The following is a 6,892-nucleotide window of genomic DNA, read 5'->3' as shown; positions in this document are numbered from 1 at the left end:
AAAAAAAAAACAAAAGAATATCAATCCATACCTAAATGATATTTCACAGCCCTCAGAGAGTCACTGAAGTCTAGTCGAAAGTATAAGCTGTCTACATAGACTGCTGAGAGATGCTTCCAGCCGTTAAGACTCACTGGCTGTCCCAGGAAAAGAACAATTCCTAAGGTCTCACTATGAAGGGCAGCACTTTACATAAGAAATGGCCCGTGTATAATCTTACTTAGCTTTATTCTTCCTGGACCCAGTGTCGGGAGCTACCTTTTGCCCTTACTTGGGGGAAATAAGAAATAAGGCAATTGATACTTCCATGAATAAACAAGGAGGATTAGTGCAAGGCACAAGTACCTCTCCAGTTGTCATGAGGATAACCTACTCTACACGACCACAAGCAGGGTGTATTAGACATCTGAGCAACATTTTTCTCGAAGAAATGTTTTGTGGGTTTCTTTGAATGGTTCCACTCTGACTCATTGTTCATTATTCCAAAACCAAGTTGGTCAAGACTTAGCAAGCTTGCTGCAAAGTACCCAATGTGGGTTGCACTCTTGAATTTTTCAAGGGGAAAGAAAAAAATGGGTGTGTAGTCGGTGCTGATTCTGTCCTTGGGCCATATCTGGTCATCTTCCAGGAGGAAAAAAAAGCAAAGCACTTGGAGACACAGAGAACACGTGGAGGCTGCCCTTTACATTAGAAGCCCCAAAGTGCCGACTTGTGGTGTCTGAACATTGAAAGAGGCCTCAGAGTATTCCAGCCTGTGCTCATAGAGCACACTATTGTTAGCATTTAGTCTAGGCTCCGCCCCACAGTTACCTGGCAACCGCCAGGTGTGCCTGACTCACCATAAAAGGGGCTGCTTGCCTCCTCCATGCTCTCTTGCTCTCTTGTTCCTTCTCTCTCCCCATCCCCCTCCCCCTCTCTCTTTTCCATCCACCTTGAAAACCCTCTCCTCTGAATTAAAGCCAATATTTATCTCATTCATCTGGGGGCTTCGCCATTGTTTTTAGGTTTATCTGTTTTTACATTATGTGTGTGACTGTTTTCCCTGTATGTGCATGTATGCTCACGGCATTCGCGCCTGGTATCTGTAGAGGTCAGAAGAGAGAGTCAAATCGTCTGGAGCTGAAGTGACAGGTGATTGTGAGCCACAACATGGGTGCCGGGAACTGAACCCAGGTCTTCTGCAAAAGCAATAGGGGATCTGAAAGACTGAGTCATTTCTCTAGCCCTTCACTGTGGTTTTATGCATATCTCATTAACTCATTCAATAATATACACATAGTCTTTTCTCCTCAAATATGAGAGGGCAGAAAGCACAATGCCTGTTTCTTCTGTGTCTCCCAAATGATCACAGTAAAAACTTTATTTAAAAATTAGTGTAGGTTTGTGCTACCAATAGGAAAATGATACCATTGGAGCTACACAACATTTGTTAACTAAATTGTCCTCATTTATTTCCCAAGCGTTTGCCCTCGGACAAATTAACCTTTGAAGGTTAATTTTGTTACCTCTAATGAAGCTTTAGCATTAGACTTCCTACTGTTTCTGTGTGTAGACTGTGGAAACCATGTACTCATACATTAGTAGGCATATGTACATGTGTGAAAAACATTGTTTTGATAAAGCAAGGTACATTGAAGTTTGCGTAAAGCAGGCACCCAGTGCCACATAACTGCCATAGTAACCGGCAGCCTCTCCTGGGATGTGAGCAACATTCTCAGGCCACTGCTCAGCCAGATGTGCTGACAGCCTTGGGAAAGGCCTTTAATTGCAGTCCTAGAGTAATCTCTGCCCCTATTCCCATTGGACTGCTTGTTTATAGTCTGAAATGGCTGAGCTCCTTCTGCGGGTTTTTCCTGTTCCTTCCCTGAGCTCCAAGCAAGAAGAGTCCCAGGTTCAGTGAAGTGTAAACAATGCCCTCCCCAAGGTCACTCTGGAGTGACTGAGCACAGCCAGAGGCAGAGGGATGGGAGACAGAGGGATTAGGTTTCTGGATGCTACAAATGAGAGGAATGGGTTGCGGGTTGCATCTATGCCAAGCCGTGTGTTTGCACAGAACAAAAAGCGAAGAGAAAATAACAAGTTGAGAATCGTGTTCGAACTTGATCACTTCCAGTTTTTTTTTTTTTTTTTTGGCAGATCACAGATCGACTTTCCGAAAAAGAAGAAGTAGCAAAAAAAAAAAAAAAGACTTCTGGCCTTTGCTGCATGTCAATGCTACAAACCCCTAAACTCTGCCATTGTGTAAACCTATGAAATTACAAAGAGAAGTGTGATCAGCAGGCTCCATATTAATGACACACACTTAGGGAGGTGATGAGCCAGTTGGTCCTGCATTGCTGTGAAAGAAACAGAAAGGTGGACTGGAAAGACACAGGCTCCAAATATTCTATTCACTAATAGGTCTTGTGTACTTTGTCACCACCCGTCATGTGAGCAAGCTGGGGGGCACTGGGGTGGTGGTGGTATGATATTCATGTATCAGTTATGAGAACACAATGAGGCAGGCAAATAAAACCATTGCCATATTACAGCTCAACCCTTTCCATCTTCAACAGCTCAAGCCCACTATCTAAAAAATGATGAAACAAATGTAGAAATGAAGGGGTTTTTGTTTGTTTCTTGTTTGCTTTTTGTTAGTTTGTGTTTTTTTGTTTTGGGGGTTTTGTTTTGTTTTGTTTTTTACAAAACTACAGTTGCGGGCTGGGGAGATGGCTCTGTAGATAAGAGCACCCACTGCTCTTACACAGAACCTGAGTTCAGCTTCCAAAAGCAATGTCCAGTGCCTCACAACTGCTTTTAGCTTTTGTGCTAGGGGATTTGATGCCCCTTCCAGGCATACCCACCCACACCCATATGTGTGTGTGTGTATATACATACATACATATATATATATATATATATATATATATATACATATAAACACACACACATCAATTAAGCTATTATTTCTTAAAAAAAAAAAAAACAAGGAATCCAATTGGAATAGAGGCAGAGATTACATTAGGACCACAACTAAAGCTGTCTTTCCCAAAGCTCTCAGCACTTCAGTGGCCTGAGAATGTGTTTCACATCTCAGGAGAGGTTCCCAGTTACTGCACCAGTAACATAGCCCTGGGTGCTAGCTTTATCCAAAACTGTAGCTAAGATAAAAGTGCAAAACCTCCCCATGATCTTTATAAGTCCAGCTGACTGGAATTTCTGGGCTAGGGCCCTCGCACCTGAATATTTTACAAGATTTTAAGATAGTCCTTAGGCATCTCATTCTGAGAGGGTGTGCATTGAGTATCCAGGACTGGAAGTCAGGCTCTAAACAGACTGTAACACAGGGATTCATAATCACATTGAGAACAAACTATCGCTCAGTCCCCAGATATCTGTGACTCTCCATAGCCAGGTCAACACAAGGAACCCAGAAAGTACTTGGTAAACATTGAATATATAGAACTTACCTTTAAAGGGGGCTTCTTTGGTGTTTGGATGGATGGACACACAGAGGAAAATTTGGGAGGTTTTAAGCTTGCTCTTAAAAAAATAAAAGAAGGCAAAACACCTCTTCAGTCTTCTAAATAACACCAGCCTTCCCATACTTCCCATTTAAATGTTGACTCAATCTGAACATATATATATATATACATATATACATATATATAATATTATGATTTTGAAATCCCCAAGCCACTACCGCTCCCTTAGCTATACCAAGGTTCACATAATTGTTTAAATCTCTCTTTTTTTTCCCTTCTGGGAATAGGTCTTTTGTGCCAAGCAGGCAGGGTTACTGCCCTATAAACCTACTTTCTGTCATTAGCTTTGACTGTTGACACTTGTAATGATTAGACAGGATTGAGCAAAGGGTATTTTTGCAGTCTGTAGGGAAGAGCCTGGAACATAAACATTGCATCTCATTACAAAGTCCTGAATGTGCAGAACACGCTGGTCCAAATGGCATGATTAGATAAGTACCTGCCATGCCTATTAACTTCAAAGAGAAATTGAAGGCAAAATTGAACCCATATGCCATCTGTCCTTGCACTTCAGAAAGCCACATGACCTCAATTTCTGCATTGAGTTAATTTCTGAGGCAGTCTACACGATACTTATTGCTGCGGACTTAATAATTACCCCCAGGTTGGCCCTCTCAAGCACACGATGAAGGGCTATGTACCTATAGCTTCTAGAGGTTCAGATGATCCCTGGACCATACCCGAGTGTATCCTTCTGAAAGACAGGTCATTTGAAAAGACCAGGAAGGACAGACTCACATTGCCTTACAAAATGGTAAGGCATGTGATGTTGACCCATCCAGCCTCAAACATGAAGATTCAGATGTTGATTCAGGCATTGTATGGGGAGACATGTTACTAAATTGGCCAGGGTTACAACAAAGGGTCACACTGAGGAATTGAGGAGATGAGCCAGGAGTCTCTGAAGAGAGTATAACGCTGATTTCCCTGCTCTGTCTGAGACACCCTGTTGGCAAACTCCCTGCACAGGACTTCCGAGGTCCACAGTAAGATTTCTAGGTCATTAAGTCCCAACCCAAGTCCCTTGTTTCTTCTGCCACAGCCATTAGGAGGTTCCTTGTGTGTATATTTTTCAAAACAGAGACTTTATAGCCAATGGAATTAGAGGTGATGGATATCAACCTAGGTAGAAGACATAAAAGCGGGTAGAATCTACCAAAAGACTCCAGGAAAGAGGGCAAACATGGGGCCTTTGCTCGGAGGCTTCCTTGAAACCTACTTCAGGTATCTCATTTCCGACACGTGTCTGGAACTCACCTATGATTAGGAGACCCTGTCCTCCAAGCAAAGCATCCTATATTTTGCCCTTATTTGTTATATGCTTTCTGCAGAGGGCACATCCGATCACAGAGCAGCAAAAGGCCTTCCCGTAAGGCTTCAGGAAAGCCTGGTCTTGTGACTTTGAACAGGAGACTTGGGACTGGATGTGGTAGTGAACTCTTGTAATCCTAGCAGTCAGGAGGTGGAGCCAGGAGGTTAAAGAGAGTTCAAGGTCGGTCAGCATGGTCAAGAGAGACCAAGCCTATCTCAATAAACAAACAAACAACAGGTGCATTTGTAAAATAATTAATTAATTATTAATAGTGTGCAAATTGAGAAAGACTCCATCACATCACACAAAACACAGGAACAGCACTTTAAGAAGAAAGAGGATTTGCAATCTACAGATCTAGTACGTGAGAACCAAGAGCAGGTATTGAGCCTCCAGGTTGCCTGGGTGGCCTCACTGAGCTGGGCTGGTACTGTGAGGTGGGACTGAAACTGCCCAGCGGTGTGAAAGAGAGAAGCAGAGGTAGGAATTGTGGATGGCAGTGCAGGCCATTGGTCTTAGCTAGGATGGAGGGTGGAGGCTGGTTTTTACTATTTTTGACCATTGTATGGGTGACTTTCTGTTTCCAAACGAGCCCCAGCCTGGGTAGGTACATTCCAGAGATGCACAAGCCACAACCGTGGGCTGACTCATCTCTAGTCAGCTCCCTCACAAATTCTCCACAATCAGAAAGTTGACATTTTCTACTAATGTCCTGGCTTCATCCTCTGCGGACCCCTCTGAGATGACTGTTGGCTTAGTTGGGGTCTCTATCGCTGCAACTAAACTCTCTGACCAAAAAGCTAGTTGAAAAGAAAAGGGTTTATTCTGCTAACCCTTCCCTGTCACTGTTCATCCCCAAAGGAAGCCAGGACAGGGCAGGAAATAGTAGGCATGCTGCTTACTGGCTTGCTCAGCCTGCTTTCTTATAGAACTCAGGACCACCAGCCCAGAGACGGCACCACTCACCATGGGCTGGACCCTCCCCCCTTGATCACTAATTAAGAAAATGCCTTACAGCAGGATCTTACGTAGGCATTTTCTCAAATGAGGTTCCTCCTTTCCGATGACACTAATCTGTGTGTCAATTTGCCACAAGATCAGCCAGCCTACCTGTTTTGTTCTGCGCTAAGACAGAGGCCACCACTTCAAACCATTGTCATCTTCTCTCATTCCCATCTCTGTGTTCCTCACAATCGATACCCTTCTGTTTGGAAAGAAGGCTTCCTTCACCCTTCAGGTAACTCTGCCCTTCTCTTCTGGAACTTGCCTACCAGGCCAGCCAGCTAGGCTCACTATTGTTCAGTTACTTTCTCACTCACCCTGGCCCATCTGTTACTAAACCCAGGGTTACACATGTGTTACTCTCCTGAACATTTCAGGCTGAGTCCTGGTTATTTTTTAAGCCAACCTCCAGCTCTCGGTTTTGACCTTGGAACTCAACCTCTATCCAGCTTCCAGACATGCCTGTGAATGTGTGGCTCTGCTGCCTCTACCTCCATTCCAGAACAGCTCGCTCACACACCTCTACTGGCTGTGAGGTGCTATACGTCCCATGTTTCTAGACACAGCATGCCTCCTGTTGACTCTCTCCAGAATCGCAGCCTTGCGCAACACTACAGAACCAACCCGGAGTCTCAGGCAAAAGAGATTTCTGGTTAATGAGCTCTGCCCTCTGGGATCTGACTTTTGGCTTGGCTTGTCCCTCCTCCATAAGAGCATCTCTTTGTGGAACCATTTTCCGTCTACAACACTGGACTCTAGGTTTTGTTTTCATCCATGCTTCTCAGTGAGTCTACATTACGGTTACGTCCCGGGCTGTCTCACCTCCTGTACGTGATGGCATTTCCTCCTCACAGTAACCCTCTCTTGAGGAGTTTACAATGACCCTGTGCTAGAAAACGTTGGAGAAATTTGCTCAAAGCACATGGATATTCAGTGATGAAAAAGGGCTGAAACTAGAGCCTTCTAACTCTAGAGCCTTTGCTGGATAAGTAGCTATAACTTTTAACAGAGGGTGTGTGTGTGTGTGTGTGTGTGTGTGTGTGTGTGTGTGTGT

The 6,892-nt window shown here is 44.0% G+C and overlaps 1 long non-coding RNA gene across 1 annotated transcript in view; it reads right to left on the bottom strand.

The window, feature by feature from the left end:
* Positions 1-6,166, bottom strand: part of LOC110303759 — a 21,484-nt gene extending 15,318 nt beyond the window's left edge. Inside the window, exons 1-2 of the long non-coding RNA XR_003837741.1 lie at positions 5,947-6,166; positions 3,450-3,522 (exon numbers count right to left, since the gene is read on the bottom strand). This is a non-coding gene — a long non-coding RNA (uncharacterized LOC110303759). The remainder of the gene's footprint in view (positions 1-3,449; positions 3,523-5,946) is intronic.
* Positions 6,167-6,892: the final 726 nt, after the last annotated feature.

Source organism: Mus caroli, chromosome 10, assembly GCF_900094665.2.
Source record: "Mus caroli chromosome 10, CAROLI_EIJ_v1.1, whole genome shotgun sequence".
NCBI classification, from domain to species: Eukaryota; Metazoa; Chordata; class Mammalia; order Rodentia; family Muridae; genus Mus; species Mus caroli.
This window is presented reverse-complemented; position numbering and strand designations above follow the sequence as displayed.